General features: G+C 37.8%; 1 protein-coding gene across 1 annotated transcript in view; it reads left to right on the forward strand.

The window, feature by feature from the left end:
- The first annotated feature begins 3,075 nt into the window (after positions 1–3,075).
- LOC107594021 (diacylglycerol kinase alpha-like) overlaps positions 3,076–9,150 on the forward strand; it is a 31,037-nt gene continuing 24,962 nt past the window's right edge. Inside the window, exon 1 of the mRNA XM_016283948.1 lies at positions 3,076–3,320. The gene's annotated coding sequence lies outside the window, so the exon portion shown is untranslated. The remainder of the gene's footprint in view (positions 3,321–9,150) is intronic.

Here is a 9,150-nt window from a genome sequence, read left to right on the forward strand (position 1 = left end):
TCAGGTTTTATCATCTGACAACAGGGATGAAACGTTCGAAGAGCTCATGTTTCCCGCTGCAGCATTGTCCGTGGATGTGGCATTCTTCTGTTTGTTTGTTTTTGTCTTTTATTCTTGCTTTTGTGCCGTGGGTTACTGACAGAATATGAATAAATATCAATGATTTTGCAATACGACACTAGTGTCTTTGTCTTTATTATTAACATGGTAGCAGGAGCGTCTTGTTGGTTGTGTTGTTTACATCAGCTGTTTTAAACCACAAAAACATGCAATGCTAACCAGAACAGAGAGCTTACTTCATGTTTTTGCTGTTTTTCCTCTCTTCTACCACAGAATGTCACTAAAGTGCAATTTAACTGTTAAAATGAGCAGTCCGTAGAGTTTTAAAGAATTTCTGTTGCCATATGCCGTCATTTTGAGCTGAATTAACTTCTTATTGCTATTTGGTGACCATGTAGTCACTTCTATCTGCTGATCTCTGTTCAGTGTTTTGAGGCCAAACAGCATACATATTCACAGGCACGCAGGAATGATCCTCCTGTTGTTGGTATTTTCTTTGACCAGCCTGTAGCCACTAATGCAGAAAGTCATTTTAATTCAGCCCGTTATAGTACCAGTGAGGATAGGAATGTCACATTGTTTTTCTAGCAGCTCTCATTACCAGCTCCTGCTCCACACGAAATACACTAACTGCTCACACTTTTGGTAATAAGATTTTCTTATGGTTAGTGTATTGCATGTACAGTACAGGCGGGTCCAGAAGTATTCGGACACTGACTGAGTTTTCCACTACAATGGATTTGAAGTAAAACAATCAAGATGTGATTGAAGTGCAGCTTTATTTTAAGAGGTTCCACAAAAATGACATTTACCATTTATCATTTACAGCCATTTTAGGCAAAGTACCTCCATTTTCAGGGGCTCAATAGTATTTGGACAAAGTGACAATTGTAAATATAAGCACAATTTTAATACTTGGATGAAAATCCTTCCTGGAGATGATTTGCCATGTCTTCACTGCAGCCATCTTGAGTTGCTGCTTGTTTGTGGGCCTTCAGTCTTGTCTTCAACTGAAAAGCATGCTCTATTGGATTGAGATCAGGCAACTGACTTGGCCATTGAAGAATATTCAATTTCTTTGCCTTCAAATAGTCTTGAGTTGCTTTCGCAGTCATTATCCATCTGCACTGTGAAGCTGCGTCCTATCAGTTTTGTAGCATTTGGCTGAAAGGGAGCAGTGAGTATAGCCATAAAGACCTCAGAATTCATCCTACTACTTCGGTCAGCAGTTACATCATCAATAAACTCCAGTGAGCCCGTTCCATTGGCAGCCATGCATGCCCATGTTTGACACTTGAAGGGGTGTGCTTTGGATCATGAGCTGTTCCTTTCTTTCACCATACTTTTCACTTCCCATCAGTTTGGTACAACTTAATCTTGATTTCATCAGTTCAAAGAATCTTATTCCAGAAAATGGGAGGCTTTTTTTTTTGTTGTTGATTTTTTCTGGCAAAATAATACCCTCTGTATTTACATTCATGAAGGCGTCTCTTGATTGTACATTTTGACTGATGTTCCTACCTCCTCCAGAGTATTCCTGATTTCTGTTGATGTTATGAAGGGGTTTTTCTTCACCAAGGAAAGGATTCTGCGATCATCCACTTTAGTTATCTTCCATGGTCTTCCAGGCCTCTTAATGTTGTTGAGCTCACCCATGCTTTCTTTTTTCTTAAGAATGTAGCCAACCGTTGATCTGGCCACACCTAAGGTTTTTGAAATCTCTCTTTTTTTATGTTGTTTTTTCTGCTTAATGATGGCCTCCTTCACTTTCATCGGTATCTCCTTGGACTTCATATTGGTAGCACCATTCAAACAGCTTCCAAATGCCAATTTGATACATTATATCAACTCCAAATCTTTTATCAGCTGAATTTGTCTTGAAGTAACGAGGAATGGACAGCACCTGGTCAATTAACCTCTTCTTAGTCAACTATCCAAATACTATTATTGAGCCTCTGAAAATGGAGGTACTTTGCTTAAAATGGCTGTCAATGATAAATGGTAAATGCCATATTTTTGTGGAACCTCTTAAAATAAAGCTAAAAGTGAGCACTTCAATCACATCTTGATTGTTTTATTTCAAATCCATTGTAGTGGTGTATAAAGGAAAAAGCCCAAAAACTCAGTCAGTGTCCGAATACTTCCGGACCTGACTATATCTATCCATATCCATCTCCATCAACTAAACTTTCATCTTTCAACTAAACCAACAAAATGTGATGATAACATATTTTAATTAGGAGAAAATGGAGGTACTTTGCCTAAAATGGCTGTAAATGATAAATGGTAAATGTCATTTTTGTGGAACCTCTTAAAATAAAGCTAAAAGTGAGCACTTCAATCACATCTTGATTGTTTTATTTCAAATCCATTGTAGTGGTGTATAAAGGAAAAAGCCCAAAAACTCAGTCAGTGTCCGAATACTTCCGGACCTGACTATATCTATCCATATCCATCTCCATCCATCCATCTATCTATCTATCAATCATCCATCTGTCCATCCCACTATCTATCTAGTTAGGATTTTATTCTGATAAAAAACAGTTAAACAGTTTTGTTTCATGTCTCCCTAATAAAGGAAATGGTCCTTAATCCCTTTCAAAAAAGTAAGGATTTGATTGGAGCTTTTACAATCTGGTACCACAAATTCCTGTATCAGTTAATCGGGCATTTGGCAATCAAATATATTGCAGTTTAATTATGTGATAACTTTTGCTCAATCTAAAAGTACAGATATAAATACAATCACTCAGATGCCAAACATCATACTGAAAATAATGGCATTTGATGGCGACACTTTTAATAGTTTAAATGTCACACCACCCTATTGATTGTCCATGTGTAACTAAAATTTTAATAAGTGCTTATACTATCTATCTATCTATCCATCCATGCCTAGAGTTAGTGCTCGATGAGAAGCAGTTCATACACACACACACACACACACACACACACAGCATCTGATCAAAGTGCATCATTCAGCTCAGACACATGAGTGCGGGCGGTGCTGTGACTCTATGGGAGTGTCACTCACAGTTAGGCGTGTTCACTTCACTGTCAGTTCTCCACCGGACAAACACAGCTAAACGCTTTCTCACAGACGAAGCTGGTTCTGCCTTCGTCGCCACCTATTTATTAATCTTCTAAGCGCTGAAGCAGTTTTCGAAGTGCATCTGACACTGGCGATTTTGCTCTTGGCGTCTGTTTTAAAGATAAGACAGAATCACTAACCGGCTGCTGCGGACCTCAAGGCTATTAAGGTAAGTTAACACCAACGCTTATTTATTTTTGTGGTAGAACGAGTGAGTTTTAAAGAAGTGACGACCGTTTAAACAGTAACAGTGATTTTGTACTGTGTCGCATGTAGTTTTTACGCATGACTTCTTACGGTAGAGACTCATAAGGTTGCGTCTCAAAACCTCTGACTGTCCAAAAAGCTTGTTCGAACGTTTGTAGCGATGCCCAGAATGCAGTCTAGTTAACGATGGGAATCGTTAGGAATTTAATGATTCTACATTCGAGTCGTCTTGAGGAGTTCGGTTCCATAACGCTTCCAATTAGAATTCCTTTCTTTTAGTAGCCTACTTTGAAAAAGAAATGTCTTTTTAAAGATCCTTATTAGAGTTACTGCCCTCAACAGTTGTTAGGAAATGATAAGATAATTCCAGGTTTCTGTGCGTTTAACAAATGCACAGAAGTACATTTAATACAATGTTATTGTGAAAGGTATTGTTTACGTAGACTTTTATTCACAGACTTTTCCAGAGGCAGCACAAATGCAGTCCGATAACTGGTTCTAAATATTACATACAAATACTAAACCAACAAAATGTGATGATAACATATTTCAATTAGTTCTTAATTTTTATAAAAATAAGTTCAATATGTGTATCTCAGATTCAGTTGTCAATAACTCGTGATGTTAACATAACATGATGATGAAATTATTAAGTTGCGGTTCAGTAAATGAGTAATACAATTGCTCCTGATTCGTAAGTGTTTCTGATTTACTAAAAGTATCGGTTCATAAGATTCATTCTTTTGACAGGTAGTCTGCATTTGTCGCGCTGTATGTTTATGATTCATTAAAAAGAACCGGCTCATATGAGTCATTTGTTAGGGAATCGGACTACTGTTTGCTGTTTGTTTCGGACTGTAAATTCATGCGGTGAATAGTAGTGCAGGAAACGTGTAGTTTTTAGCATTCCGTTCCAAATAAATGCTTGTTAACTCATCCGAACGTAACGAAAATGATTCGGTTTAGGTATTTTAGTGAGCTAAAGATAGACAGCTCACTAGATTTTGAGACACAGCCTAGGTGTGTGATTCTGTCATGTTTTGTAATGCACAGACCAGTCTATTTTTAATTGTACCAGTTAACTGCATTTTGGTGGTTTTCCTCTTTGTGTTGAAGTTGTTGACTCGGGTTGTTGTCAAATGTTTTGTTATTCTCTTTCACTGAACTATTTGCATAGACTGGATCCCGAGTCATACTTAAGTGCTTGGAAACTTAAAATGTGCTTAAGAAGTTTTTTACTGTTTAAAAATACAAAGGCTTGGTTCGCCAATGTAATTCATAGAATACCATGCGGGGGGAAAAACATATTAAGGTGTTTTGCTGGTCTTAGGTGGTTTAGGATGGTCTAACTGGTCTCCCAACTTGAGTAGTCTAATTTTGGGTAAGGTGGTCTCCCAGTCTGACCAGTCAAAAAAGTTCCCCATACCCCCTCATAACCGTCAAAGCAACCTGGTTTAAGATGTTTTATTCAGCAGTGTACCATGACACTAAATATTTGTACCTTTTTTGCTTCTTATGTGCTATTTGACACATCTGATTAAATACTTGTCGCATTCTCTGGATTTTTTCTCTTGAATTGTTTATTTTACTGTTATCTCTTCACTAAATGCCTGCATTTCAACGCACTTCTGTTTACTGTGAACTGATTATGTAATTTAAGTTCATCCTGTTTCATCACCATAAGAGATTTCAACTCTTCCAGTTCGACAGGTATCACATTTATAACAGACTGGAAGCATTTTAGTTCGGGTCACGTCATGAGTCACGACAGTTGAAGCAAAGGGTTTTGAAGTGTTCTTTCAGTTCCCCTGCGTTTACACCTTTTTGCCAAATTACTTACAAAGTCAGTCATTCTTGTTTTTCCACTCTTGTTTCTGCTGTCGTTAACAAAACATATCTGTCTCAGTGCAACATGCTTATATTTTAGTTTGCGGTTTTGTATCTCTGACTCATTTGAAAGCCTATACTAAATTTGTGGATGTCCCTGAAGAAATTAAAAGTCCTAATTTAGTCCCAGATTCTCTCTGGAGCTCTTGGCTTAGCTTACCTGATAATGGTAACTCATTCTCTGAGGAATCTCTAGCCTTATGGGCTTGGCTAGAAAATCACAGGTTTGGTTTACTGTCGTCCCAGTAATCTCCTGCTTTTATAACTCATGAGCCGAGCAGTGAAAACTGGACTCAGGAATAGCCCGTCTGTCCTAAAGCGCAATCATGATCTAACCATGTTTATGCAACCGAAACAGACGAAGGTCTAGCTTTGTGAATGGAATGTGGGTCAATATTCACTTGACCACAAATGTACTCACTTTTAACAGGGCAAATGGTAAGTACTTATTAATCTCTAATAAGTGAGGGAACAAAAACTGGATATTGCTGATCCAGATAGCTTGTGCATTCCCACATTTCCATTCAGTGGTCAGTAAAACACCACCATCTTCTTTGGCTTTTGCAGAATAGTTGCAAATCAGAATGGTACAGATTTATAAGAATATCAGGGCTGCAGACAAAAAAATTAGGACACAAAACTGCCAAATCAAATCAAGTCTCACAAATGTACTAATAAAACAAGCACATCACAGTATTGGTTCCTAGTTCTTAATGAAGAATCACTTTTCTTTTACAATAACAAAAAGTGATTCATTGTTCAGTCAAGGAGTCATTTAATGAATTAACAACTTAGAATGATTCACTGAGTGAGTGAGTCTGACTCATTCGTGAGTTGCTGTTTCGCGAATCTTTCAACTGACACTGTCACTGTTTGTTGTGCTGTGAAACACTGGCACTGCCAAATAAGACTATATATGATGAAATGTCAAATTTAGTCAAAAGCTACAAGCTACGCAATATCGCGTTCATAACTGCAGATGAATCGCCTGTGATTATGAACACGATATTGCGTAGCTTGTCAGTGAACAACAGCTCTGTGTAGTAAATGCCGCTCCATCTGAACGCACGTGATTGAGATTTACTACTAATCACAGAACTGATAGAACACTTTACTGACGAGATGCGCATGACAATCGCATGCGATTAATCATGCAGCCCTCCCATATTTACCTCACTGTGTTGGAAGATTTGCGTAACACCACTCAAATGTTTACGCAAAGAAAGAAGGTGTAACTTTTATTCTCACTGTAGTATTGTTGCTGCCGCCGCTGCCATTTTGTGGAGATGCTGTGTGTTTCCAAATATGGTAAGGGGTGTAACATTTCCGTAACACGCTTGAGGTATTCGGCCAGTCACAACGCACTGGATAGTTGGCCAATCAGAGCACACCGCTCTTTTCAGAACGATGAGCATTGTAAAATCAATGTGTTTCAGAAAGGCGGGGCAAAGAGGAGCAACAGTAATGTGTTTTTTGAACATTAAACCGCGTAAGCATATTGCATTACACCAAATATACAAAATAATGCTATTTTTAGCATCGTCATATGACCCCTTTAAAATAAAATTATTTTAGTATAATTTATCTTAAATACACAATTTTTATTGTAAGTGTAATATATATTAGTAATATTACACTCTAAAAAAATGCTGGTAAAAAACAACCCAACTTAGGTTATTTGGCAACCCAGCGCTGGGTAAATATTGGACAGAACACATGCTGGGTTATTTTGACCCAGCTGGTTGGGTTAATGTTTTTACCCAACATGCTGGGCTGTTTTATTTAAGTCAGCTATTGTTTAAAAATTATTATATTGCTGCCTTAAAATGGGCTGGAAATTAAAAATCACACACAGAATTACTATAGGCAACAGCTATAATCAAAAGGTGAACATTTATCATTAAGCAAGAACACATGGACAAAATACAAGACAAATTGAATTGATTTGGGTGAATACAGCATAGTTTACAATATTGCATAGGCCTACATTTAAACTCGTTTAACAAGCATTTTAGAAATAAAAAAAATTTACATTTAAAAGTATTCAAGTAAAATACTTGTAACATTTAAAAGTATAAGTGTATTCAACCGTTCTCTGTAATCACTTTTTACCAAAATAGTGCTAATTCTCTTGCCGGTGTGCCACCGGAATCTGAGCCGGTGAAGGGCTGCTGTTCGCCAGGGGAACTCGTAGTTGAAAGATGCCGTGACTGACTCCATAACCTGCCTATAAACAAACAGTGCTGAGATTAGAGAACATATTTTAACATCAAATTAAATTAAACTCAGTATTATAATTAATAAAATCCATTTTTTTTTGCAAGGCAAAATGCATTTCCATCGTGTGAAAGGACCACTGCTAACGTAGCTGACTGACATCTTGTCCTTATGTTGCGTTGCGTAAAATAATGCAATCTACGGCACAGTAAAGACTTTATAAATGAAATAAAATGTATAAAAACCTTGATTTCACTGACGAAGTGCACCAAATCGGCAGCAGTGCTGAGAAACGCTCTCTCCTATAGAAGACTCAAAAAGACTGCGCACTGACTGTAACTCAGCAGCTGGGTTATTTAGTTGGAGACAGGCTCAACCCAGTGGTTGAATAGAAAAAATGACCCAGCAACTTACAGAAAAACTATCTAGCACCTGGGTAAAAACTATTAAAGTGCCCCTATTATGCCATTTTTACAGTTCCTAATATTGTTTTGGGAGTCTCCTACAATAGGATTACATGCGTGCAAGGTCAAAAAGCACTTTTGTTTTCTCAAAATATGCATTTAATATCACCTCATTTTCCAGCGATTCTGTAAACGATTCATTCGAAGCAGTTAAAAGATTCAGTCTCTCTAAACCCCTCCTTTCCGTGAGCCTGCTCTGCTCTGATTGGTCAGATGGCCTAGTCTGTTGTGATTGGTCTACAGCATACAGCTTTCGGAAACAATATGCCTATTTCAATAGTTCTGTATTTTGAACGCTCTATAGAAAATATAAATATCTATTATTTATCATACTTACAGGTTGTGATTCAGTGGAGCAGCTGGTCCAAATAAACAGGATACTGATCCATCTTTCAACAGCAAGCGTTTTGTGAATCCCGTGTTGAAGTCCCCGAGATTAGAGAAGCAGTCATCAGTAGAATGATGTGTTTGTGGGCGGGGTCAAGTTGTTCACGGCCGGCCAATGTAGAACATATGCAATACACATTATGCAAATGTGTTACCCCGTGATGGCTACACGTGGGATTCAAATTATAAATACTACCAACTCGTTTCAGCTGTTCAGAGTCGATTCTTTATTTTGGGAGACAATAACTTTATTTATCGTGCACTTTCAGCTTTTCAACTTTGCAGATCGTTTACATTCGCATACAGCTACATTACACACTGCATGAAAGGCAATATTGGAAATGGCATAAAAGGGGCACTTTAAAAATAACCCAATAAAATGACCCAACAAGCTGAACCCAGCATTTGGGTAAAAAAAAAAAACAGCATTTTTAGAGTGTACTTATTTTGAATAATAGTTTAATATATTATTTAATAATAATAACAACAACTATTATTATTATTATTATTATTATAGTAATTATACGCATAAATGATATTATTAAATGCCCTCAAATTTTTCAGTGGAGTCCGTTTCAGCTGCAGACTGTCTATGATTTCTCATGCCTTCCGATGTACACGGTAATGAAATCTAAATGGCTTCGCCCGTGGCTTCGACTCTTGATATTGCTCTGTGTAGGAAGGAGACTAGAGTCTGCTGTGTGTAGTGCTCTCTCTGTGTGGGTGTAAGTACGTTTCTAACATGTGTCTCCTCAAGTGTGTGCCTTTGCACAGACCGCGCAGCAGGCTGGAGGAGGACGACGTGCATGGCTGCTGTGCAAGCTCAGGCGTGCCTGC

Source organism: Sinocyclocheilus grahami, unplaced genomic scaffold (assembly GCF_001515645.1).
Source record: "Sinocyclocheilus grahami isolate Dianchi unplaced genomic scaffold, SAMN03320097.WGS_v1.1 scaffold178.1, whole genome shotgun sequence".
Classification (NCBI taxonomy): Eukaryota; Metazoa; Chordata; class Actinopteri; order Cypriniformes; family Cyprinidae; genus Sinocyclocheilus; species Sinocyclocheilus grahami.